Below are 27952 nucleotides of genomic sequence, written 5' to 3'. Positions count from 1 at the left end.
AGGAGCGCGGACAACTGGGTGCCGCTGGCGGACCAAGGGAAACTGGCCACCTGGGGGAGCTCTGAGCTGGCCCCCTGGTCCCCAGGGCGGGGGGTGGGGGCAGAGTGCACTCAGGCAGTTGCCCATTGGGCGCGTCTGGGAGCTCTGTCCGGGAGCACAGAAACCTTCCTCAGCAGCCAGCGAGAGCTCGCCAGGAAGTATCCGTTGGGGCTGTTGCCTGGATACACTTGGAACTCCCCGGTGGGGGGGCGCGGGGAGGGCGGGCACGAGGGGGGGCGCGAGGATGGGTGCGCGGGGAGGGCGGGCACGAGGGGGGGCGCGGGGAGGGCGAGCACGAGTGGGGGGCGCGGGGCGGGCGCGAGGAGGGGGGGCGCGGGGAGGGCCGGCAGGAGGAAGGCGCTCGCGCCAGCTTGCCCAGATTCTGTGGCAAGGGCGCGCCCAGACGCCTCTCGAGGTCGCTTCCGTGCTTCTCCACCTCGAGCTGGGGCACGGGCACCGGCCGCCGCGGGCCCTCCGACGGCCTCTCCTACCTCCGCCGCCGCCGCTGGGACCGCCGCCGCTACCACTCCAGCCGTTGCCACCCACCGCTCCTGCCGCTCCCGCGGCTCCCGTCACTGCCGGCCCCGTTCCGATCGCCGGCGCCCCCGCTCCCGCTGCCCCCGGCCCCGGTACCACCGCCGCCGCCCCCGCTCCAGTCGCCACCGGCGCCGGTCCCAGTGGCGGCGGAGGTAGGAAAGGCCGTCGGAGGGCCGGTGCGGGGTCGGTGGCGCCGCCTGTCGGATCAGCGGCGGCGTCTTTGACAGAAGCGGGGACGGCGGCGGAGGTGCTACCGGCGGGAGGGCCCGGAGCGGCGGCGGAGGAGGCGGGAGCGGGGGCGGCGGGAGAGCCGGTGGCCCATAGCACCTCCGCCGCCTCCCCAGCTCCCGCTCCCGGCGCTCCCGCCGCCGCGGCCGCCGACCCGGTCCCACCGCCGCCGCCCTCCCAGCTCACGCCGCCGCCGGCCCCGGTCCCACTGCCGCTACCCCCGATCTCTCCACCACCGGCTCCGGACGCAGCGCCGCCGCCCCCGCTCCCGCCGCCGCCGGCCCCGGGTCCCACAGACCCCGCTCCCGCTCCAGCCGCCCCTCCGAAGGCCTCTCCTACCTCTGCCGCCACTGGGACCGCGTCCTCCGCCGCCGCCGCTCCTGCCGCCCCTCCGACAAGTTCTCCTGCCTCTTCCGCCGCTGGGACCGGGGCCGGCAGCGGCTGGAGCGGTAGCGGCGGCGGCGGAGGTAGGAGAGGCCGTCGGAGGGCCGGTGGCGGGCGGCGCGGGGTCGGTGGCGCCGCCTGTCGGATCAGCGGCGGCGTCTTTGACAGAAGCGGGGACGGCGGCGGCGGTGCTATCGGCGGGAGGGCCCGGAGCGGCGGCGGCGGAGGCGATGGGAGCGGGGGCGGCGGGAGAGCCGGTGGCCCATAGCACCTCCGCCGCTGCCCCAGCTCCCGCTCCCGGCGCCGCCGCCCCGATCCCACCGCCGCCGTCCCCGCTCCCGGCGCCGCCGGCCCCGGTCCCACCGCCGCCGTCCCCGCTCACGCCGCCGCCGCCGCCGCCGCCGCTCCGGGCGCTCACACCGACCGCACCTCGGCCGCCGCACCCCCCCTTCCGCTCCCGCCACCGGCGCTCCCGCTCCCGCCGCCCCTCCGACGGCCTCTCCTACCTCCGCCGCCGCTGGGGCCGTCGCCGCCGCCGCTCCCGCTCCGGCCGCTGCCACCCACCGCCTCCTCCACCGCCGCAGCTGAGAGTGCTCTGCGGGCCCCACACCAGCCCACCCAACCTGAAGGCTCCATCGCCGCGCCCCACCTTACGCTAGTGACCTTACACGGCTGCCCTTTGTCCCCGCCCCTGGCTTCCATTGGCCGAGGGCTTTCTTTGGTAGCCGAAGAGCGGCGCTGCCATTGGCCGAAAGGGCCGCCGATCACTGCCCCTCTGGCTTCCTCCTCCCCTGCGCCCGCCCACCAGACTGCCCCGCCCCGCCCCGCCCCGGGAGTGGGTAAAGGCTCCGGTGTCATTTGCTGCGGCCGCGGGGCGCCAGGGGCACTCACTGGTGGTGGGTCCGACCGCAGGGACCCGCAGCGGCCCGGCACCTGAGAGGCGGGCCGAGCACAGGGAGGCAGCGGGCCCAGGAGGCCGCGTCCATGGGCCCGCGACGGCCGGGCGCTAGGGACCGCGCGCTCTATGACTTCTCTATATAAGGACTTCCTAGTTACCTTTTGTTACTGGTTTCTAGATTAACTGCGATGACAGCAAGAAACATACTTTATACAGTGTCGAGCTCTTAAAGTTTATTGAAACATGCTTTATAGTTAAATAGAGTCAGTTTAAAAAATGTTCCAAGTGTGCTTTTCTGCTGCCATCTCGTGTATGTCTTCAGCGTAACACCTTAGTGCAGGTCAACGGGAATGTTGTTGGGTATAGTGTCATGTGTATGAACGTTGACTCCAATGTGCTGTTTGTATTAAGTTGTTTATATCCTTACTGATCTTTTGTTGGCTTCTATTGTTTCTGAAAGAAGTGTGTTTATCCCTGGATGAGAGAAGTGTGTTAAATCTATTATGATTATATATCTGACCCTTTCTCTTGATCTCTTTTATAATTCCAGTTTACATTAGGGAGTGCATGCAAATTTGGAACTTCTTGATATGAAGTGCTTTTTATTTCTAGGAATGCTTTTTATTTTATTTTATTTTTTTTGTTTTTCAATTACACTTCTCCCATTTTCCCCCTATTTTTCTCCCCCACCTAGCCCACCCCTTCTCCCACAAACATCTACCTCCCCGTTGTCCATGTCCATGAGTCATTTATACACGTTCTTTGACTAAACCCTTCCCTTTCTTATCCCCCTTCTCTCCCTCCCCCCTCCCCCCTCTTGACTGCTATAGGAATGCTTTTCGCCTTCCAGTTGACTCAATGTTATTATATAATTTTATTTTTGTTTATGATTGCATAGTATACCTTGTCCCATTTTTTCATGTTCAGTGTCTTTATACTTTCATATTTTAAGGAGTTGTCAGTGTTTTATATTAGTTACGAGTGGCTCTTAAAACCCATAAAGAATTGGTTTTGATGGGGGAGTATGATGTAGGGGTCAACTCTTTTTTCACATTCAGTTTTCTAAACACCATTTACTATAGGATCCATATTTTCCCGCTGATCTAAGGAGACATCTTTATTGTTGAAAACTTCTCTATCATTTTGAGTCTATTACTGGAACTTCTGTTTCATCAGTTTGTCCGTTCACAGACCATTATCACATTCTTGTAATGACCATAGCTTCATAATACAATACACTTTTATATCTACTTGGGATAACTTCTATTCATTACTTTGGTTTTTCAGAATTTCCTTTTAAATTCTTTATTTTAACAGGTAAGCTTGTTTGGAAAACCTTTCTAATATTTATTATAGATTATATTAACCATATAAACAATTATGAGAAATTGACCTCTATGCATGATTTTTCTAATCAAGAATATGTTGTTACTTTCCACTTGCCCAACTTTCTTTTATTTGGGTAGCACTTAAGAATCTGTTCATCTAGATCATGAAAATTTTTAAGTTGGTTTTGTTGCTATTGGTTCTTTTCTTTGATTGTATCTTTAAATTACTCTTTGTCTATATAAAATATATTTATTTCTGCATGCTATTTACCCCCTTTACTAAATTGTATTATTTGTACTGTCTTAAAAAACACTTGGTTTATTTTTAGAGCAAGGGGAAGAGAGAGAGAAAGAGGCCGGAGGGAACATTCAATGTGTGTTTGCCTCTCATAAGCCCCCAACTGGGCACCTGGCGCACAACCCATGCATGTGGCCTGACTAGGAATCAAACCGGCAACCCTTTGTTTCTTAGGCCAGCACTCAATCCACTGAGCCACACCAGCCAGTGCTCTTTGTAACAGTTTTTAAGTTGATACTTGTGAGTTGTCAAGCTAAATAAGATATCATGCAATAATAAAATTATGTTGGTTTAGCTATATAAAACGTGAAAATGAGTTAAAGCTCAGAAGAAAACATGAAGAAATGAGGAGTTGAACTTTTGTGTTATAATCATGTTAATAATTGAATACATTAGCGTTTTAAATTAGTTCGGGACCCGGAGCAATGGTGTTCTATCAATCTGAAGTGTTTTGTAAGTAGAAGTGTGCCTTGTGTAGGCTATCTGAGGATCTCACAATACTGCAAACGTTCACATTTTCAAAGAGGAGAACATTAGATGGCGAATTCTGGAATCTAAAAGAGTATTCTAAGTAACTTTAGGAAAGTCATTAAAGAGCGATTTATGGGCAATGAAAAAGCAGCAGGTGACCCTCAGGTGTGTGCTGTGGTTTATGGCAGTGCGATTCAGTCTGCTAAGGCGTCAGTCGCCTCAGCCTCTGAGTTTTTGCCGCTGCTTCGCCAAGGACGCTCCTCCCCGGTCTTTGTAATGTGGCTCCCTTTTCTCGTGGTGGTTGTCCTTGAGCTCTCAGCTTCCATGCCGCCTTTCCAAAAAGAGGCACGATTTTGCAGAGTCACGTGTTGTTACTATTCTAACTTGACTCTTCATCATGCTCCATATAGAGCAGGGTTTCTCGTTCTCAGTACAATGAGTAATTTTTCTCGGTATTGTACATGTTTATTAGCATTCATGACCTCTATTCACTGCATGTGAGTAACAGCCCCCCCCCCAACCACACCCTAATGACAAGCTAAAAGATCTCCACACAGTCCCAAATGTCCCCCTGGGGGCAAAATCAATCTCTGGTTGAAAACCATTGATCTTGAATCTTTGATCATTTTTGGAACCTCAATGATCTAGCCTTGGTATGCAATATTCCTATTATCATTCTGTTCAAATGATTTCTTAACCCGCATTGTGTTTTATTTTGGGAGGGTAATTTGAAGTGTATTTCATGACTTTTAAGTACTTTTTAGTTACTCATTTCTAGATTAATGGCAATGACAGCAAGAAACACTACACACACGTATATAAATAAATGAATGCACAGATATAAATTTCAAGCCTTTGAAATTTGTTGGCACTTGCTTTATATCATAATATGGTCAGTTTTGAAGAAGTTACAAGGCCGCTCAGAAATCATCTGTCACTTGCAGCTTTTGGGTACAGCAGAGTACTTTCACAGCCTCCCCGAGGTCCTCACCCCCGCAACGGCCGGCCCGCTTCCGGAACCCTTCTCAGTCCGCAGCCTGTGCCGGTCCCCCGCCCGCCGGTGCCCTCCCTTCCCTCCCAGCGGCCGCAGACGCCCCGTCCACACGTACGCGTGCGCGGATGACCACGCCGTGGGCACGTACGCGTGCGCGGATGACCACCCCGTCCACACGTACGCGTGCGCGGATGACCACGCCGAGGGCACGTACGCGTGCGCGGATGACCCCACGCGCGCGTGCGCGCAGATGACCCCACGTATGGAGGCGTGGTCGGCGCAGGGCTCAGGAGGGGCGTCAGCTGCGGTGCGCGGGCGGCGAGCGCTCAGCGAGGACAGCGGAAGGGGGCGGCGCGGGCGCGCTCTGTTCCAGAACGGCGGGAGGAGGACTAGTGACTCGGAGGCTGCCAGGTGCGGGCCTGGAGGGGTGCGACGGGCGGAGGTGAAGGCGGGGCTGCCGTCCCGGCAGGTCGGGGTGGCGGTGAGGAGAAGCCCAGGTGAGAAGGCGGACGGAGGCGCGTCTGGAAGGACGGCCGGAGCCCTGTGAGCCGTGCGGGAAGAGGTGGGCCGGGGAGAAGGCTGGACCGGAGACGTCCGCGGCACGCGGTGAGAGGGGGAAACTGGAGGCGGGGTGGGGGGAGGGCCCGGGCAGAATTGGGGCGAACAGGAGCGGACTGAGGCCTGCGGAGCGGAGACCTGTCGGTGGGCGGAGGTGACAGAGGCCCCGAGAGGCTGGAAGGAGAGCTGGGGAGGCAGGGCACGGGACAAGGGGCCCGCCGCTCCCACAGGTTTGGGGGTTCCTTCCCCGTGCGGAGGAAGAGGGAGCAGAGCGAAGCAGCGTCGCCGCAAACCGGCCCTCCCGCCAGGCCTCAGCCGTGACCGGGGCGGGAGGGCAGGTCGGGCGGGTTTGCGCAGCTGGCGCCGGCTGGGGGTTCACGGCGCTGTGCTGGCCAGGGCCGCCGGGCTGCTGCTCTTTTCTCCCGGGAAGAAGAGAGACGGGGACCCTGGCGCCCCGGGAGCGTGGTCAGGAGCGCAGGACTTCTCCGGTTGCCAGCGGAGCCGGAGGAGGGAGGGAGCGGTGAGCCGTGCTGCCCCCTGGGGGCCGAAGCGGGCGCTCTGGACGTGCGGGCGAGGGGCCGGGGCCCGCGCGCGGCGTCTGGGCAGCGGGCTCGTGGCGTGGGCGCTGTGCTCTCCAGACCGTTCTCCTGCTGCTCCGGGGCCGGGAGGGAGACGTCCTGGGGTTCGTGTCTCCACTGCAGCTGGAATGTCCCCCAACGAATGGATTTAAGCAGGACGGCTAGAAGGGAACCCAGGGCCCGGCTGAACTGTGCGGCGCCGGCCGCCCCCGTGTCCCAGGGGACTCCCGTGCGCCGGCGTCTCGCGGGTCCCCGGGCTGGCTCTGTGCTGTCAGGCCGCGTCCGTGGCTCCGCGCGGTGCCGCTGGGCCGAGGTGCTTCACCGGCTTCTGCAGCCCCGGGGGGCGCCTCCGGGGACCGGGAGGCGCAGGGGGGCGGCGGGAGCGTCATCTACAGAGGGCCCGCAGAGTCGGCTCGGTGAGGACATTCGTGGGGTTTTGAGGTTTTTGTGTGGCGTCAGGGAGAGTTTGGGTGAGGGTTAGGCGGACAGAACACAGGCTTGTTTGTGTTTTGCTGCAAATGATAGACAGATTTAGGCGATTTGAGACTTAGTAAACACGTCTTGTGGAATATTAAAAATGTGTGCTGTGAATAAGTAATCTCTAGAAGTGATCGAATTTGTTTATCAGTGTCAACCTAAAGAATACTGGTGTCCCAGAGAATTGACAATTTCTTACTCTTAGTTTTCACAAGGAATTAAAATTTTTTAAAGGTTAAGAATTCAAGTGAAAGGTCCAGAAAAAAGCCGTAAAGTACTGTGTGTAAGAGAAAGGTATTGAGATACGGGCATGTATATTTCAGAGAAATGTAATTAAGTTTGTTCTAAGTGAGGCTGGTTGTGCCAGAGTGGACAGAGGAAAAGCAGGACAAAAGCTGAATGTCAGGAGGAAAGTGGAAGGTCCGTGATGAGAAATGCAGAGAGAGGACGTTTTCTATACGGTGAAGCCGAATACGATGGGACGAAATTCCATTAAGTAAATGAATGTAAATATGAAAAGTGAGCTGACGTAGAAGCACGGTTCAGTTCTATTTTATTTTGTTGAAATGACAAAAATTTTCCCATATTGTGTAGCACCAGATAAGGTAGTATGAGAGTTTTTCTGCCTATAAAACAGAGATACTATGTTTCCTTAAAATGTTTCTGCTTCATATCGTTTCAGTCAGGTCTTTGATTACTAAAGAAGACAGTCTTCTGCATCCTAAGAACCGAAGATGTGATAATCACATACTGACCCAGAGCTGCTGTCACAGGACCCCTGCTCTCTCAGGTAAGACCCCTCCTGACACTCACAGGACTCAGAGGGGCAGTGACTGGACACCCCACACTCCCTGCCAGGACTCAGAGCTGACATTCCAGCACCCCCTAATCTCTCATGCTGGACTCCTCCACACCGTCCCATGACCAGGGCTCCGTACTCTCTCCGGTAAGACCCCTCCCGGCACTCAGAGAATCCACGGCTGAAGTGACAGGAGTCTCTATGCAGGCAGAGAGAGTGGAACCCCCCACAGGCTCAGATGCACACTCCAGGAAATGCTCTTCCCTGCTGCCATCTAGTGCACATCCTGAGACCGGCGCCTATGTACTCAGCAGCAGCTCTTACCATTTTGCAAGGGCAATATGAATCTCCAAGGCAACTCACGCCACACCTTGCTCGGGATGTCTTACAAACGCATCCGTCGTGGTAGGGCCCGCAGTACCTGTGGCAGGACCCGCTACTCTCACGTGACACTCCTCTCCATGGTGGCTCGGGGGATAGTGTTGCAGCTATGTAGGTGAGATGGAACGCTCTGAAGCCGTGTATAAAGTAAGGAAAGGATTTTAATAATGACCAGGAGTTGGGCAGACCCTGAGCCGGCCTCTAACATGCTCCAACCTGCAATGGAGTCTAAAACGCGGAGTTTTTATACTGATGAGGCCCCCTTTGCTGCTTCTTTGGCGGGAAACGGCCTTAGGAAGAGGGGGCTGGGCAGGACTGCAGGAATGTCTTGGCAGTAACGGGAACAGAAATTGGCAAGGCTATAAGGTTATCTCTGGTGGCAGCATAGCTCTTCAGCCAGGGACGAACTCCCTGCGAAGCAATCTGTCTTCAAAGGGCTAGACATTCTGCAAAGCACAACCTTCACAAATGTTCTAAACCAGACACAAGTAAATGGAAGGTGATAGAGGCTGAGGTCCTTTTAGCTTGTAAATCACCAATTGCTACACTCCTTCTGACATTCCTCTCTTCAAGGCTTTTTAGCAAGTCCTTGCTACTTTTTACAAAGAACATCTGAAGCCCCTACGTGTTTACGTATTTAGCAGACCTTTGAAACTTTTTACAGGGACTATTTGGTGCCCCTACAACAAGATCCACTATTCTGTCTGGTGCGACCTTTCCCCAAACTAACAAGACATACAGCCAGTTTGACCAGACCCCCAGTTCTCCCAGAGAGAGCCCCCTGTTCACAATCACAGAACTCAGAGCTGAAGTGACATGGCCCCTTACTCTGTCAGGTGGGAGCCCCTCCTCATACTCATAGGACCCTGAGCTGATGTCACTGGACCCGCTATTCTTTCTGGGTGAAACCCCTCACCACATTCACCGGACCCAGAGCTGACGTGACACAACCCCTTTTTCTCTCTGATGGGACTCCTTCCAGTGCTCACAAGATGCAGCGCGATTTTCAGAGGACCCCCTACTCTCCCAGACTGGCCGCCTCCACTCACAGGACCTACACCTCATGTCACAGATCTTGCCCTACTCTTGGGTGGAACTCCTCATCACAGTAATAAGACTCCACACCGAAACAACAGGGCTCCTCACTGTCTCTGGTGGGTCAGCCAACGACCACAGGAGCAAAGGCTGAAGTTACCGTACCCTCTGCCGTCTCAAGTGTGACCGTACCCGACAATCACAGGACCCAGAGCTGATGGGACAGGATGACCTACACTCTAAGGGAGGGGCCCTTCCCCACACTCAGGAGACCCAGAGCTGATATGACAGAAACCACTGTTCCCGCTGGTGGGACTGTTTTCCAAACTGATAGGAGACAGAGCCAGTGTGACCGGACACCCTACTCTCTCTAGTCAGACCCCTCCCCGCAGTCACTGGACACAAAGGTGAAAGGTCAGGACATTCCATTTTACAGGGAGACGCCTTTCTGACCCTCACAGGACACAGTTGTGTAGTAACAGGACACTCCAGCCTCTCATGTGTGATCCTCTCCACATTCCAATGACCCAGACCTGATGTCACAGGACCCACTATGCTCTCAGGTGGGGCCCCTCCCCTTGCTCATAAGCCCCAGAGCTGACCGGACACAACCTTTGATTTTCTTTGGCGAAGACCCAGAGCTCGCATTACAGGGCTCCATGCTCTCTTAGGTAATACTTCTCCCAACAGCCAGAGGACCCAGGGCTGATGTGGCAGGTCGCCCTGCCGTGTCAGAGTGGGGCCCCTTTGTACACTCTGCTGCACACTGCCTGCCATCTAGTGCGCATCTGTGGAATAACAGCCGAGGCGAGGCCGCCAGGAAATGCTCTTTTTCGTTGCCATCTTGTACATCTTGGGAATAGCACCTTTTTTCGAAGCATCTGCTCTTATAATTTTGCAAGGAGACTTGAAGCCCCAAGGCACCTTACACCACCACTAGCTCAGTATGTTGTGTACACCCGTGTTTCCATTCCAATTCTAATACTCTTCTGCACGTGGGGTTTCTGACTCTCATGTGAGTGAGGTTCCCATGCCTACGTATGTCTAAAATTTGGTTATTTTCATTGGCTAATCTGTGTCATACCTATTGGGTTATTGGACCAGCCTAAAGATTCTTGAGGTTAGAGGAAAGATTGCTTCTCCACCACGTAGGCAAGCGAGCAGTGAGGTATTTAATAGGTAAATTTGGGGAGTACATATATGTCACCATTTCCTTAAGTAAGGTTTAGCAATTTAGCTAAAGCAACTTATTCTCAAAACTGAGTGATTATGTCAGTGAAATATGGAACAAGGCACCATTTTAGCTTGTGGCTATAAACCTTTTATTCAAACTTTCAAAGGTGGTAATGAAGGGGGCCAGAATTTTCTACTCGGCATGTTGATTTTAAACTGGCTGTTAAGAAAGGAAAGACTGAGAAATTACTTATGTTTATCATCTCAGTTCTTCCTAAGCAGTTTAATGGCCAAAATTTGGTTTAGGAAAAGAGCTTTAGCACAATCACCTTAGCTTGAGACAGTAATAGTCCTAGCAAAAGCCCGTCCACCCTCTTATCTTACTTCTTGTGTGTTATAGTCTTTGGGGGGTCGCCGAACAAAAATTAACCTGCCAGGTATGCTGCCTTTTTTCTAAATTAACCTGAATGTACCCATTTCACCATTAAAGTCCAAGACTCTGTTCTTCCGTTTTCCAAAATGTCCTTTATACCCGATATCACCTCATTGTGTTTGGCATTCATTTCAATATGAATTCCCCTTGTGCACGTATTAAACATTGAGTATCTCCTCTTAATCTGATTGTGCGAGTTTGACTACTATCTCAGGTGTCAGAATTTAGAAGGTATGACAAAAGTAGTTTTTAATCTCCCACAGTTTTGGTGAGCCGGCGCGGTGACATTCATGGCAGGGACACTTAACTTCTGGAAGGTGCAGCAGCCGAGAGATCATGGACATCTCTGGCAAAAGTAAGCACTATTTTTTCTTGTTGTTGCTCGTCTTTTTGGTTTATTTCTGCAGGGTTTGGCGTTATTTAGTAATTCTGTGAGTTATTTTCCTCTCTTGTACATTTACATTGGCCTGAAAAATATTTGTGACACTAGCTGCTCCGACTTAGTGAGTCACACGAGCTCTTCATTAACTCTCAGCTCTGCTCACAGGGTGAGGACTTGGTTCTGCTCCTGCATCTGGCCCCTGGCAACTGGGGTCCATTGTCCAGCTCCAGCTCTGGAGTCTGGCTATGGGTTCTTGCTTACAGATGTGGATTCTGTCTCCAGGGTCCGTGGCCCGGGGTCGAATCTGTATTTGGCTGTGTGTCTGGGAGCTGGGGTCTCTTTGGGTGTGTCTTTGTGCGCTGGGTTTGTGTGTGGGGTCCACGTGCAGTTCTGGCTCATGAGTCTGATGTATGGAAGCTGGTGTCCAGAGTTCGCTGTCAGTCTCTGGTGTCTGGTGTCTGGCATTCAGGGTCCACGGTCTGGCTTGGGTCTTGGAGAGAGTTTTTGGATTGGGGCAGGGGTCTGGGGTTCAGCTTTTGGTTCCGAGTCTGCTCCAGGGTCCAGGGTCCTGAGTCCAGGGTCTGTGTCTGGAGTCCTGAGTGTGTCCTGGGTGTGTGTGAACTGACACCAATTCAATGTCGACAGGAGTTCCAGAGGTGGGATGCGTTGAAGAAGGAAAGCTTATTGAGTGCAAATAGCTCGGTTTTGGTACTGAACGTCTGTGAGTGGGTGCACAGCCGTTAAGAAACCCAGGATTGTTACGGGTGAGTTGTGAAGCGGCACTGCCGCGGGTCAACTCAGTGGTGCCGCTTCTCAGTTATGGAGCGTCACGGCTGTGGGACAGCCCGGGGACAGACTCCCTCAGGCTGCGGTTCTCAGCTCTTCGCTATTTATGTGAGTTCTGTTCCCATCGTTTCCTCTTTGCTCTGCCACCTTGGCACAGAAAGCAGCACAAGTTTGCAAAGGAGCCCCTCTGGGTGACAAGATCAGTGCAGGTGAGCAAACAAAAGGCTTCTGGTGTGGTTATTTTTAAATTATGCCATGTTTTCCTCTAGAACTCCTTTTTACCCAAACCGAGAAAGCCTTTCTTTGTTGCAGGTTACTTACATTATCTAGGAGAATAAAAATGTATTCAAAATCCTACCCAAACAGGTTAACTGCTACTGTTATAAGTTTAGACCCTTCAAGACATCTCTACTTGCATAATTATATTCTTCTGCTTCCTCTGGATTTAATTTTTGTTACTCTGGGTTTGTGATATGATGCAAACCTTGTGAATTCCCATAGGTTCTTAAAATATTACTTCTGTCTTAACTATATTTTTTAGATTTTATTTATTTATTTTCAGAGAAAGGGAGGGAGGGAGAAAGAGAGGTAAAGAAACTTGGATGTGTGAGAGAATCATCCATCGGTTGCCTCTCTCATGCCCCCAACAGAGGATCCGGCCACGGCCCAGGCATGTGAAGCAACCGGGAATCAAACCTGCATCCTTTTGGTTCGCAGGCCAGCGATTAACTCACCAAGCCACACCAGCCAGGGCTCCAGTAGGTTTTAATGCATTTCTTCTTATTATTCAGTTCCAATTATTTTTAACTACAACTGCGATTTATTTTGAGAGTTATTTAGAAGTGTATTTCATATCTTTTAAATGTAGGGATTTCTACTTACCATGTATTACTGATTACTCTGTTAACTACAATGAGAACAAGAAACTCACTTTATATAATTTCAACCCTTTGAATTTGTTTGAAACTTGCTTCAGACTACAATAGGGTCAGTGTAACAGACGTTCCAGGCGTGCATCTCTGCTGTCATCTCTTGTTCATTTTGGGAATCACAGCGTCGTGCAGGTCAGCGGGGAAAGTTGTGTGCGCTTGGTTGTCTGTGAATGTTGACTCCAGTTTGCTGCTCACGTTCCTTATATCCTTACGGAATTTTCTGAGGGGGTCTATTGTTTCTTAACGAGGTATGCGCTATCCCTAATGATTATAAATTCTTCTTTGTATCTCTTCTATATAATTTGAGTTTATTATATTGAGTATGTTGTGAATGTGGATCTTCCTGGTAAATTAAACTTATTTATATGAAGTGCTCTTCCTTTCTAGTATTGCTTTTTGCATCGAAGTCTGCTGGATGGTATTATGTCATTTTCACTTGGTATGTTTGCCTGATACAGGGTGAGACAAAAGTAGGTTTAGAGTTCTGAGTACAAGAAACAAAATTTGTTGTTGTATTATTATTCAGTGTTCATACTATTAAACCTACTTTTGTACCATCCTGTATAGCTTTTCCCATTCTTTCACTTTCAGTCTTTTTGGACACTGTGTTTTAGGTGACTGATGTTTTTGCCCAGTTTTTGTCTTGTCTTTTTATTCTGTGAATAAGTTCTTTTACAGAGTAGTCTTTAATTTTACAAATTATACATTATAAATCCATTTCTTCATGAAACTTCATGTCCAAAAGTATACCTGATTCCTGGCTGATTTTGTTGAAACGGATCACTAAAAATCCAACTTAGAGATGAGGGGCGGGGCCTGTCTTAAGGTGAAAGGCGGAATCGGGCTGGAGGCGAGAGGCAGGGTCAGGCCAAGGATGTGGGTCCGCGCTGGGTGGGAGACTCATTGAGGCTGGCAGGCCTGAGGTGAGGGCAGTTGTGGAGGAGAGATGAGCAACTAGGTGGTCCTGAGATCAGGCGCTGCCCGCCGCCTGTCTCCGTGGGTCATGAAATGACACTCATGGCCAAAGGTGATGCAAGCAGTGAAATCCAGGGAGGTCAGGTGAGCTGCGTGGAGGTATGAGGTGAGGGGATTGGGGAGCGGCTACAGCCAACCTGTAAGGAGCAGAAGAGGGTGGCCAGAGTGTTTGTGGGGTACACATCTCAGGTCCCAATTTAAGCGACACTTCCTGTGGGACAACTTTTCTATTTCAATATAGATACTACATTTAGAGAGAACTTTGGTAAATAGGTATCATCATTCTTTTATCCAAGAACTTGATAATGCTTTTCAGTTGTTAAAGTGTCTGTTATTGGGTAGCATTTTCCAATTTTGTTCATGCAGATCTTGTGCATGGTTGTTAAGTTGATTCCCAGGTTTTTCATTGTTTACATGTTTTGTTGTTAGTTTTTTTAAAAATTATATCTTTAACTTACTATTTCTAGAAATAAAATTTATTGCAGCATGTTATTTCCCCTTCGTTGTAGTAAATTCTATTTGTAATACTTTTTAGTTGATTCCCATTAAATATCAATGTAAATATGCTATCACTCAACAATGATCATTACATTCTTGTAAGCGTATATGATGTAGGAATAGTTAAAACATGTAAGAAAAGAGAAAATGAGGTTCTGTTAGGAGCTAGAAAATATTTTCTGTTAGTCACAAATATCTCCACGACTAAAGAATAGAGTAACATCATTCTTAGCATTTTAAACTAGGCCATAGCCTGGACACATGGTATTATAGAAATCCAAAGTACTTTGTTAGTGGAAACGTGCTCCAGGTAGGCTCTCTGAGGAACACACGACATAACAAAGGTCCACACTTTGAAAGAGGAAAACTTTTGATGGTGAATTCCGGAATCCAAAAGAGTAAGGCCGTTTGTTCTAAGTGACATTATGAAACAGTTATTCAAGTGCTTTGTGAGCAATGAAAAGAAGCAGTGACCCTCAGATGCCTACTGTGTTTATCACAGGGTATAGGAGACTGAATTGTAGTCTCCTAGGTTGTCAGATCTTGTTTTGCCTCCTACTCTTTTCAGGTGACTTCTCAGCCTGGGACAGTCCTCCCCGATATTTGCAGGACAGCTGGCCTTTTTTGTTCTGTAAGTTGCAGACTCCATGCTGCCTAATCAAAGAAAGGCAGCATTTCTGGCCTAGGAAGCAAAGTGACATGCTGTTTTAATTCGAGTGGACTCTTCATGATATAGAGCAGGGTTTCTGGACCTTTTGGGCCAGGTAATTCATTCTCCTGGGGGACTGTCCTCTGCGTAGTAGGTGCTTTTTGGCATTCATGACCTCTGTTCACTGCATGCAGATAAGACCCTCCCTTCCCCTACCCTCATGACAATCTAAAATGGCTGCAAACATTGCCTGGTGTCCCCTAGGGGGCAAAAATCACTTTTGTTTGAGAACCACTGATTTTGAAGCTTTTATCATTTTTGAAACCAGAATGATCTGGCTTTGGTATGCAGTATTATTATTTTTCCATGTCAATTACTTTCTAACTCCAACTGTGACTCATTTTGGAGACTTATTGGAAACATCTAATATAGGGATTTTCTTGTTACCTTGTTACTGGTTTCCAGGTTAATGGCAAAGAAGGCAATAAAGGTAGTTTATGTGGCATTCGTTGGAACTTGCTTTACCGCTTCCGTCAGTTTTTGAAAAGTTCTAAGTGTGCTTGAAAATCATTGGTAATTTGTGTTGTTTGTTGCAAGTTCCTTAAACAATGAGAAAAATAAAAATTACTCAGAATGCTACACTGAGAGGTAAAAACTAAAATAAAATAAAATTGTAATCATTTTATGTATGTACCCTTCCAGACATGTGTGCAGTCAGTGTTTCCTTCCGTTTCCACTGGATTTCATTTGCTATTTTAGGTTCCTAATACGCGTGCAAAAATGCTCACACGTCTGCCCTCAAAGGGTTGTGTGACGCTCACCGCTGGTAGCGATGGGGCTTGGCCAGCGCCGCGTGGCACCCCTAAGTTGGGGAAGTCAGAGCACATCCAGGGGTCCCCTACTTGACCTCAACCCTCCTCCACTCCCCCTTCCTCCCCACCCCAGGGTCGGCCCACGTGTGTGCTTCAGCCAGCCCTGTCTTGAGAAGGTTATGATCTCGTGGTGAAGAGAAGTGAGCAGATCAGTGACTGCAGACAGCATAGAATGACCGGTGTCCTGGTATGGATGCGTGTACACACACACACACACGCTCACACACAGACACACACTCACACACACACACACACGCTCAGACACACACACTCTCACACACACACTCAGACCCAGGCACACACTCATACTCTGGGGAAGGAGAGGAAGTTAATCTCTGTCTTCAAGGTGCTTTCAGTCTAGTGGGAGAGATCGCAGAAATAACTACACCCTGTGACGTGCTGAAAGGAAACAGCCTCGCTGGCGGGAGGGGACAGACCTTCCGGTCTCCACTTAGCAGCTCAGGGTGGCAGTCTCTCCAGGTCCTGCCCTCCCTTGTTGTCCTTCATCTCCTAGGTGTAGCCTTCTGGGGAAGATGTCGCGTGGTCTCAGTGTGCGTTTATCTAATCACTAGTGATGCGCGGCATCATTTCATGTATTGTCCGTTTCTGTATTTTTTAGTAGGAAGGAAATGCCTGTTTACACCCTTTGCCATTTTTAAATGGATTCATCTATCATTTTATTGTTGAGCTGTAACTGTTTAAAAAAGATTCTGGGCTACTATCTCCTTATCAGATACTTGATCTGCAAACCTATTCTTCTATGCCCTAGGCTGTTTTACTTTATTGGTGGTGTCCTTTGAATCATAATTTTTAAACTTTTGACAAAGCCCAATTTATCTTTTTTTTCCCCTTGTGTTGATTCTGTCTTTGGTGTTTTATCTGAGGAATCATTACCTACTCTAAGGTCAAAAAGTTTTACACCCATGATTGATTGGATTTTAAGATCGGTGTGTTAATTTCTGCATAATAGGCAGCTTGGATTATCTAGGGAAACCAGTTGAGGAAGTGTTGTCACTTTAACAATATTAAATCTTCCTGTCCATAAACATGAGTTTTTATTTATTTAGGTGTAATTCAGTTCCTTTCAATGATGTTTTGTAGATTTCAGGGAACAGATCTTCCAGTATTTTCTTGAAATGTTTCCTAAACACTTTATTCTATTTGGTGCTATTATAAATGGAATTGTTTTTCTAATTTCCTTTTCAAATTGTTAATTTCTAGTATATAGAAAGACAATGGGTTTTTGTATATTCATTTTATATCCTTCAAGCTTTGTTTTTATTATAAAATACCAAGTAATTTACATTGTAATTGAATTTTGTTATGCTCTATTGAATTTTTGGGTTGTTTGAATGTATTTCTTTGCTCCAATAGTCTGAGTTTTTTGTTTGTTTTCTTGTTTCTTTTAGAATTCCTTATGATTTTCCACATACAAGAACCTGTCATGTAGAAGTAGATAGTTTCACTTCTCCCTCTCCAATCTAGATGCCATTATCTTCTCTTTTCTTTTTATTGATTTTTTCAGGTGACATTGGTCAATAAAATTATGTAAGTTAAAGGTGTACAATTCTATAACGCAATTTAGGTATATTGTAGTGTGTGTTCACCACCCCAAATCAAGTCTTCTTCCATCACTCTTTATCCCCCAGTGACCTTCTCCTACCCCTCCGCACCCTGCTTTTTCTCTGGTAATCACCACACTGTGGTCTGTGTCTATGAGTTTGTTTGTCTTTTTGCTTAACCCCTTTATCTTTTTTCACCCAGTCCCCCAATGCCCTCTCCCTGACAGCTGTCAGTCTATTTTCTGGACCAAGGAGTCTCTTTCTGTTTCGTTTGTTAGTATATTTTGTTCGTTAGATTCCACATGAAGGTGAAATCATATGGTACTTGTCTTCCTCTGACTGGCTTATTTCACTTAGATAACATTCTTCAGCTCCATCCATGCTGTCGCAAAGGGTAAGATTTTCTTCTTTTATATGGCCGATTAGAATTCCATTGTGTAAACGTACCACGGCTGTTTTCTCCTGTCGTGTACTGATGGGCACTTGGGCTGCTTCCATGGCTCGGCGATCGTAAACAATGGTGCGATAAACACAGGGGTGCGTGTATTGTTTCAAATTAGTGTTCTGGGTTTCTTCAGATATATTCCCAGAAGTGAGATGACTGGGTCAGAAGGCAGATGCATTTTTACTTTTTGGAGATAACTCTACACTGCTTTCCACAGCGGCTGCACCAATCTGCATTCCCACCAAGAATGCACAAGGGTTCTTCTTTCTGCACATACTCAGAAGCACTTGTTGCTGATTTCTTGATGGTGGCCATTCTGACAGGTGTGAGGTGGTATCTCACTGTGGTTTTAATTTGCATTTCTCTGATGATTAATGAAGTTGAGACTTTTTTCATATGTCCATTGGCCATCTTTGTGTCCTCTTTGCAGAAGTGTCTATTGAGAATCATTGTCCATTTTTTAAATTGGATTGTTTATTTTGGTGGTAGTTGTGGAGTTTTTAATAAATTTTAGATATTAACCCCTTATCAGAAGTACCTTTGGTGAATATGTTATTCCATTCAGTAGGTTGATGGTTTCCTTTGCTGTGCAAAAATTTTTAGTTTGATGTATTAATAGTTGGGTTTTTTTTTTCTTCTTCTTCTTCTTTTTATCCCTTGCCTGAAGTGATGTATCAGAAAAAAAAAATATCGCTACAGGAAATGCCTGGGATTTTCCTCCCTATATTGTCTTCTTGGATTTTTATGGTTTTCAGTCTAACACTTAAGCATTTTATCCATTTTGAGTTTATTCCTGTGTGTGGTATGAGAGGTGATCTAGTTTCACTTTTTTGCACATATCAGTACAATTTTTCCAATGCCATTTATTGAATAGACTCTCCTTACTCATTGTATGATTTTGTCTCTTTTGTCAATAGATTAATTGGCCGGATAGGTGTTGGTTAATTTCTGGGCTCTCCTATTCTGTTCCATTGATCTAGGTATCTGTTTTTAGGCCAGTTCCATGCTGTTTGATTACTCTGGCCTTGTCCTATAGTCTCACGTCAGGTAGTGTGGTTCCCAAAACTTTTGTTCTTTCACAAGATTTCTGAAGCTAGTCAGGGTCTTCTGTGGTCCATATAAGTTTTAGGAATATTTGTTCTACTTTAGGGAACACTTTTTGTATCTTGATAGGAATTGTGTTGAATCTATAGATTTCTTTGGGTAGTATGGACATTTCAATGATATTAATCCTCCCTATCCATGAGCACAGTATGTGCTTCCAGTATTTGTACCATCCTCAGTTTTGTTCTTCAATGTCTTATAATTTTGTGAGGACATATCTTTTACAATCTTGGTTAGTTTTATTCCTAGGTATTTTACTCTTCTTGAAGCAATTGTGAGTGGGATTGTTTTATTCATTTTCCTTCTGTCAGTTTCCTATTTGCATATAAAAACGCAACTGATTTCTAAATATTAATTTTTTATCCTGCTAGTTTGCGGAATTCATTTATCAATTCTAAGAGTTTCTTAGTGGAGCACTTGGGGCTCTCTATGTACAATATCATGTCATCTGCAACTGAAGACAGTTTGACCTCTTCCTTTCCAATTTGGATGCTTTTTACTTCTTCTAGTCAAATTGCTGTGGCTAGGACTTCCAGTGCCATGTTGAATAAGAGAGGAGAAGTGGATATCCCTGCCTTGTTCCTGATCCTAAGGGAAATGTTTGTCGTTTTTGCCCATTGAGTATGATGCTGGCCTCAGGTTTGTCATCTATGGCCTCTATTATGTTTAGGTATGTTCCCTATGTGCCCACTTTGCTGTGAGTTTTCTTCATCAAAATTGGTGCTGGATTGTATCATGCTTTTTCTGCATCAATTGATATGGTCATGTGGTTTTTATCCTTCATTATGTTGATGTGGTTAATCACATTTATGGATTTGTGAATGTGGTACCAACCTTGAATTCCTGGAATAAATCCCACTTGATCATTGTGTGTGATCTTTTTGAGGCATTGCTGTATTTGATTTGCCAATATTTTGTTGATGATTTAGCATCTTTGTTCATCAGGGATATTGGCCTATGATTTTCTTTCTTTGAGAAATAAGTCATTTAAAGAAAAACAAAACAGTAAAACTGTCACTCTTTGCAAATGACATTAGACTACATAGAAAAACTCAAGAGAATCAAACAAAAAATGAATAGAATTAATAAAAAAATTCAGTGAGATATCAAAATGCAAAGTTAATATATATAAATGTGTCACATTTGTATAAAATAACAAAACAATGTGAAGATGAGTCCTCAGTGGTGTGAACAAGTGGGTTGGGCATCAGCCTGCAAATTGAAAAATCGCTGGTGTGATACACACTCAGGGTACATGCCCGGGTTAAGGGCCAGGTACCAGCCTGAGGGCCTGTGAGAGGCATCCAGTCCACGTTTTTCTCATACACCAATGTGCCTCTCCCTCTCTTTCTCCATTTCTTCCTCTCTCTCTAAAAAATAAATAGATGAAAACTTTCAAAAATCTGAAGAAGAAATAAGTTCAATAATAGTATTTACAACTACATGAAAAAGAATTAAATGCCTGGAAATTAACATAATCAAAGATGTGAGAGGTGCTTGAATCAAAGTTATATGACATTGAAGAAAATTTTGAATAGAACATGAGAGAACTAGAAGAACAGTTTATGCTCACAGAGTAGAAAGGTTAAATTTTTAAAAATGACCATACTTCCCAAAGCAATTTACAGGCTTAATGCAGTATTTGTTAAAATACCAATTTTATTCTTCTCAAAAATTTGAACAAATAATTTTAAAATTTATATGGAACAACAAAAGATCCCAAATAGCCAAAGCACTCCTGAGAAGAAAAAAAGAAGCAAAAACTTGGAGGTATCACGAAACGAGATCTCAAACCACACTACAAAGAAATAATAATCAAAACAGGACGTCATTGGCAAAAAAAAAAAAAAAAAAATCCCACAAAGATTAATGGAAATAATAGAGAGCCCAGAAACAAACCCTCCCCCATAAGGACAAGTCGTGTATGACAAAAGATGTAGAAATCTACACTGAAACAATGACAGTTCCTTCAAGTGATCTTGAGAAAACACGACAAATACATGCCAAAAATAGACCTAAACACTCTCTTAAACACTATACAAGAATACTCTTAAACTGAAGCCAGCCCTACACAATTTTCCCAGAATCCCAACTGACACCAACCGTGCCCACCTATTTCTGTCTTTAAGCCGATTGCAGATTTTCCCACATCTGTTTACCTTCCAGTTGACACCAGCCTTGCTCACAGTCTGCAGTCCAACTGATGATGGCCCCAACAGTCTGATCCCAAACTACCTCTCTTCTTATCTTGTTTATTCACACACCTCATTTTTTAAAAAAGCTCAAAACCTGAGATCACAAGTGTTAGAGAGCACCAGTGTTGGAACACCCCTGTTGCTCATGTAAAACCTTCAAAGAAGGTGTCCCAGGGAGAAACATTAGAGATTCTCACTCCCAGTTGTCTTAAGACTGGGTCTCATTTATGGCCTCAGCTCTTCCCAGCTTTCCACCTGGGACAGCATCTGTCTCTCTGGTTAATGGCCCCTGGGCCATGCTACCAAGCTTTCTGTCCTCCTGAGCCTCACACCCCTCATGCCATAGTTCTGGAATCACATGACAAAATGTAGCAACTCGGAATTTTTACCAAATTCCTCACACAGGACACAGCTTTGCCCCATCACAGAGCCACATCCACAGGCTACAGTGCCTTCAAACTTATACATATTTTGAAGACTGAAGGACAGCAAGCACTTCGTATGCATCTGCATTGGGGCTTTTCAAGGAGAGCAACTATTGACATTGTAGGTCAGAGTGTTCTTGTTCTGGACGGCCATCAACCGAATCAAAGAATATTCATTGGGTCCTTTAACACAACCCAAAATATGGTAGTCCCCAAGTCCCCAAAATTGGTATTAAAAAAGGAGAAGAGACAGGGAAAGAGAAAGGGGAGAGGCAAAGAGAGATAAAATAAAAGATTGAAACAGAAGTAAAAAAAGGAAAACAACTCAAAAAAGTTTATGAGAGAAAAGTGACATTATTGTTAAATACAACTTGCATGTGACTTCATATCACCTGGCTGTATCGTGTGCTGGAGTATGTGGTTGGCAATCACTCAGTGGTGATACAGAGATGTGCATATCAGGAGGCAGGGTCCACTCGGAGCCATTGTGGCGTCTGCCCATCATGCAGGCCCACATGACACACAAGGTCTGATCCTAAGTATGACAGGACAACATAAAAGGCTTATATGAAATAAAGGATAATACCTTTGCTTTCCTAACTTCAACCTCTTTAAGGGGAAGACCTAAAAATGTGGCCCAGGGCAGTATGACCCTCTTAGGATCACATTGCTGAATCCCAGGCCTAAGCCCTTCTTTTAATTTTGCCATCTTTGAGTTTTGGGATCAAATCCTTGAAACAGTGGCCCACAGATAGTGTGGGTTTTATGTTATACACACCTGACAATGTATGTAGGGATTAGTCTCTTCTGTCATCTCCACTGTGCAGCTAAAGTTACTCGGGAGGGCCAGGAAGACTCATGGATTATGCGGGAAACTAAGCAAGTCAGAAATCGCAGGTCTAAATGCAGCTGTCTCTCCTGAAAGCCAGGACCCTGGATTCATTATGAAGAAGGTGTGGGGAGGGCTATGTTGGGAATATTTGCATATTTATGGAGGTGCTGGCAGTGAGCTCTTGAAAGTGCTGAGGGGTTTACAGGCAAGTCTGGTGATTGGAGAAGGCCCATGGGATAGAATGTTGAAGAAGTTGTTTCACTTCTTTGGTGATAGAACAATAAAGGTGTTAGAACCCTGGTAACCAAGCACCCACATTTCCGAGACAGGCCCCTGACTACCTGCCTTCAGTAAAGACAGTTGAGAGAGCAGGATGTTTTCCCATTGTCTCCAGACCTTCTTAGGCTTCGGCATTTGGAAAGCCTGTAATAAAATTGTTTCACTCACGGTAGACAGTGGCTCCAACCTCTTGTTTAACAGCTGTGGTCAGTGAGCAGTGAGCAGCCTTGGGTCACGTATGGCAGCTCAGGGCAGGCCACCCAAGGTAAGGCCACATCTGTCATCTCACGTGGGAACCTTCCAGCCCCTGCCACTTCTGTGTGCTGGACTGGGTGAAACTGCAGGTAATTGTTCACAGCATTCTTGAATGATTCTAATCTGTGGTGTCAGATAAAGCATTTTTTTTATAATTTCTGATTATTTCTATTTTTTCTGCTGGATGAGTCTTACAGGAAGCTTGTCAATTTCATATATTTTGGAAAGAATCAGCACTTGGTTTTACTAGTGTCATCTTTTGTATTTCAATTGTATTCATTTGCACTCTGATCCCTGTTATATTCGTTTCTGCTACTTAAGTATTCTTTCTGGTTTGTTCAAGAATAAATTTTAAAGTTTTTAAAAGAGTTTCTCCTGGTGAGATAAACCCGTACAACTATAAATTTTCCTCTTGTAAGTGATTTTGCTGTATCCCAGATTGAGTTAGGTTGTTTTCCAGTTTTCCTATGTCTCTAGGTAGTTTCTGTTTTTTTTTGTTATTCTCTTTGATCTGCTGGTTATTTACAAACATGTTGTTCAGATGCTTGTACTGCTTTCTGTTTTATTTTCTTGATATTTTATTTCAACTTCCCTACCAATGAGGTCAGAGAACATGGCAGATATAATTTAACATTTTGGACTTTATTTGTGGCCTAGTACAAGATCTTTCTTGGGAATTGTTTCATGTGCATTAAAAATGCATAAAATGCAAGTTTTTGCCTTAAATGATCTATAAATGTCTACCAAATCAATCTAGTCTAAAGTGGAAGGTAAGGACATTAGTATCTTAAATATTTTTAGCCTCACCTGAATATACGATTTTTAACTGAAAGGAATTTAGACAGAAAGGAAAAGAGACAGAGGAGTAGAGAAAGAGAAAGAGAGAAACTTTGATGTGAGAAAGAAGTAGTGACTGGTTCCCTTTCCTGTGCAGCTTGACTGAAATTGACCGTACAACGTTGGTATGTGCCCTGATGAAAAATTAAACTCACTAGTCATTGGTGCAAGGGATGATGCTTAAACTAAATAGGCCACCTCGCCAGGGAAAGTTCTTAAATTACTTAAAGTACTGTATTTTAAAATAACATATATTATAAAAAAGCATCTCATACCACATTTAATTTTCAAAGGAATCATGAGGAGACTTGAATTGGATGGTGAACACACAATACAATCTACACACGCCTTATGACAGAATTGTGCACTTGAAACCTGTATAATTTTCTTAACTAATGTCCTGCCAGTACATTGAATTAAAAGTGTTAAAAATAACCTTTTGAGGTAAGTGCTTTTTAAATCATGGTGTTACAAATGAGAATACAAAAAGAGTTCACTACTTTAAATTCACATGACTCATACGTGTCAGGTTCACGTTTGAACATGACATTCCCTTCCTCACCTCTCCTGCATATCTTCCAATAGTGCAGCAGTTAAACTCAGAGAGAGTTAAAACAAACTGATAAAAGGAAATGGGGTGCTCTCGTCAGGGGTCTCTCACCAGGATTTGTACAACTAACTCGGTGGAGCTCACTTTAGTGGTTTTGGCTGTACATTCTCTGAATGGCACAGGTTGGTGATCTAAAGTTGAGTGTGAAGGGCACCAGGGCCAGCTCAGAAGCTAGAGTGGGAAAGAAAAGAAGTGGTCACGCCCTCAGACACACGTGGACCATATGCCCGTTTGTGCCAGGCCCTTTTCATATACAACTGTATGCTCTCTTTTTCAAGCCATGTTCTGTAGATACATGAGGTCTTTTAAACGGATCCAAAAATCATTTAATTTTGCACATGATCTTGTGACCCATTTTTCTGGTCACCATTTGGACATGCCTACAGATGCACAGAAGACTATGAGGATTCCAATCGTGACATACAAGACAGAGACCTCAAATGATGTCCAGGTGACGGTCTGACACTTTGGCTAAAACCGAAGCTCAGTATTGTGCCCACTTCTCTCACTGAGTCATGCTGCATGTCCCAGATATGCCTGCATGTATCAGGTGTTCATATGCACAAGTGCAAGAGGAACTAAATTACCAAATTGTCCCAAATAATTGAGTTGTCCTGAGGCTTCACTGCTGCTTCCAGGGTTCCCTGATGTGGCCACAGATAGTACAGGAAAAAGAGTCCCATAGATGACATCTCCAACTGCATGACAGGTTGCTTTCAATGTGCATGCATTTGACTCTGCATGTGATACTCCTAGTTCATGAAGGCCCTGCCTGAGACACTTACCATAACACAGTGTAAGATGGAGACACAACTATTGATCTTCAATTTTGGTCACAGAATCAGGCAGCAAACAAACTACACATCATTGGAGGTCTCCTCCACATATGTCGTATATATATTTTTAGCATATTTGGATCTGCAGGCATTTTCTAAATGTGGACTTAACTGATGAATCACAGAAATAAATATAGGTTAGTGACCTTTTGAGTCCAGAGAAAGGGCCTCTTGTTTTTACAGTATATATGTTGGGAAAAGAAAATGGCATTATGGGTGAGAAGGGCCTGGAAATACTCTGGCTTTTGTCCAAACTTTTTGTAAAATCGTGGCCACTTTGTGCTTTTTTTCACTTCAGCTGGTGGTCTTGACCTTGTGCCTTTTCTCCATCAACTTTACCGGCTTCATCCTGTGCCATACAGAGGACATGCTGCTACACTCTGTGAAGTTCAGACCCACGGAGTCTGTTGTACAAACGCTAGTGAGAACCACTTACTCAGAGCCACCTAATACTCTTTCCAACCTTTCTTCTTAATCTATTTAAATTACCTTTCTGTACAATTAGAGGATATAGGTGGCTGGGGAAACAGACAGTTCCAGGTTGAAAAATGGGAGGTGCCACAGGTGAGTGTTATGATTTTAAAGTAGTTAAAATGCCTTGTAATTTCCTCATCCATTATCTGAGATTGGAAAAAGCATTTATTTAAAAGGGTCAATTTGATAGTTCAGTGTGGTATGAGATTATTAAAGAACAACACTCTTATTTTAAAATACTGCATTTTAGACAATTAAAAAATAAAAAGACTTAACTGCAAATCAGGTTTGATTGATAAATATTTATAGAACATTGCATTTACAACTGCAGGGTGCACATTTTTCTCTAGATTACATGGAAACTTTCTGAGATAGATCTTATACAAAGGGAAAAAACAATCTTCAGTAAATTAAAAAGTTTTAAGCTATAGTAACCATATTTTCTGACCACACTGGTAAGAAACTAGAAATGAAATATAGGAAAAAACATAATAAAAAAAAGGATTGGGAGACTGTAAAACATGCTATCAAGTCCCTAGTAAATCAAAAATGGAAACAAAAAAAAATCCAACAACAACAGTTAGACAAATAAACATTTAAACATGGCCGTAGAAAACCTGGATTTAGTAGAGCTGTTATAAGTGGAAACTCTATAGCTATACCATTCTAACTATAGAGCAGGAAAATATCAATAAAATCATTTGAATTTATTTCTAAATACCTTAGAAAAAGAAGTACCAAAACAAAAAAGTTAGTTGTAAAATAAAATGAAAACCAGTGCCATAATAAATAAATTTTTAAAAAACAATAAAAAATAATAATAAAACGAATGGCTCCTTCTTTGAACTGATAAGTAAATTTGAAAAACCTTTAGTAAGACTCATCAGGCACTAAAGACAGAAAAAAAGTAATAAATCAGAAAAAAATGAAACTATAATCCAAACTACCAGAACAGAATTATTCAACATCAGCAATTATATAAAACAGATTTGACAATTTAATAAAATGGAAAATTTTTAGATCTTACACTTTTGAAGCTAAACCAGAACGAATCACATAATCTGAACAAACCAATGACCAGCAACAAATTTGAATCACTAATCAAAACACCTAAAAAACAAAAGCCCAGGACTAGATAGAACTACAGGAGAATTCTAGGAAATATTTTAAAAATAATTAGTATATATCCTTCTCAACCAACCCATAAATTGATGAAGTTTACTTCCAAATATATTTCATGAGACCTGAATTATTTTGATACCAAAGCTAAAGAAAGACACTGCAAAGAAAGAAAATTACAGGCCTATATTCTTGATAAATGTAGATGCTGAAATTCTCAACAAAATAGTAGCCAATCAAATTTGACTATATTAAAATGATTCTATATTCTGATCAAGTGTGAATTATACCAGTGATGCAAGAATGACCCAGCACCCAGAGAACAATAGATGTGACTCATCACATGAAAAAGGAAATAAAAATGAAAAGCATATGAATATTCAAGAAATACAGAAAAAGTACTAGTATACAATATGCATTAGTAATAAAAATATTTCAAAGAAGGTTTGTAGAAGGAAATGATCTAAGCTTCATAAAGGCTGCATATGACAACCTCACAGCTAGCAGTATACTCAACTGTGAAGTAATTGAAGTTTTCCTTTTCAAATCAAAACCAAGTCAAGAATGTTCGTTCTCATTATTATTTTTCAAAATAGTAGTGGAATATTTAGACATAGCAATCAGAGGAGAAAAAGAAATACATTTAAGTAAAAAAGAAAGAATTAAAATTGTCACTATTGGTAAATGACATGATACTCTATATAGAATTTCTTAAATAATTCAACAGAATTAATAGAGTTAATAAAATAATTCGGCAAGAAACAAAATACAAACCGAATATACAGAAATCTATCACATTAATATAAACAATAAAAGAAAAATCAAAGTAATCCCTTTTCCATTTGTGTGAAAGAAATAAATGCCTGTGAATTTACATAACTAAAAAGTTGAAAGGGGCCTTTGCAAACTTTGCTCTTTCTCACTTCCTCTCTCCTTCTTTCTCTCTCTCCTCTGTTCTTTCTTCAAGTTAGGAAGAAAAAGTGTGGCACCTGCTCCTCAGGTGGAATCGTTCTAGACTGAGGCAAAGAGAAAAGTACTATCCTACTCATCCTTTGTCTCTTTTGTATACTTACTTGTTCTACAACTTACAAAGAAATAGTAAACTATTTAAAAAGGGAAAAATATATCAAACATCACAACTTCATTTTTTTAATCCTCATGCAAGTGTATTTTTTTCATTGCTTTTAGAGAGAGAGGAAGGGAGAGACACAGAGAGAGAGAAACATCAATTGGTTGCTTCCTGCTACATGCCCCGACTATGGGTCAAAACAATC

The 27952-nt window shown here is 44.9% G+C and overlaps 1 long non-coding RNA gene across 5 annotated transcripts; it reads left to right on the top strand.

Moving 5' to 3' along the window:
* Window positions 1-5434: 5434 nt before the first annotated feature.
* On the top strand, window positions 5435-27952 carry LOC149990038 (uncharacterized). Of its 5 annotated transcripts, none has more exons than XR_016508983.1 (4): window positions 5435-5588; window positions 7473-7580; window positions 10875-10966; window positions 14753-14812. It is a non-coding gene; the product is annotated as an uncharacterized LOC149990038 (long non-coding RNA). The 5 variants fall into 5 exon arrangements; XR_016508985.1 differs by lacking the exons at window positions 5435-5588; window positions 14753-14812 and adding exons at window positions 5595-5674; window positions 27867-27952; XR_016508986.1 differs by lacking the exons at window positions 5435-5588; window positions 14753-14812 and adding exons at window positions 5595-5674; window positions 17625-17666.

This window comes from Furipterus horrens, unplaced genomic scaffold (genome assembly GCF_987537825.1).
Source record: "Furipterus horrens unplaced genomic scaffold, mFurHor1.1.pri manual_scaffold_33, whole genome shotgun sequence".
NCBI classification, from domain to species: domain Eukaryota; kingdom Metazoa; phylum Chordata; class Mammalia; order Chiroptera; family Furipteridae; genus Furipterus; species Furipterus horrens.
This window is presented reverse-complemented; position numbering and strand designations above follow the sequence as displayed.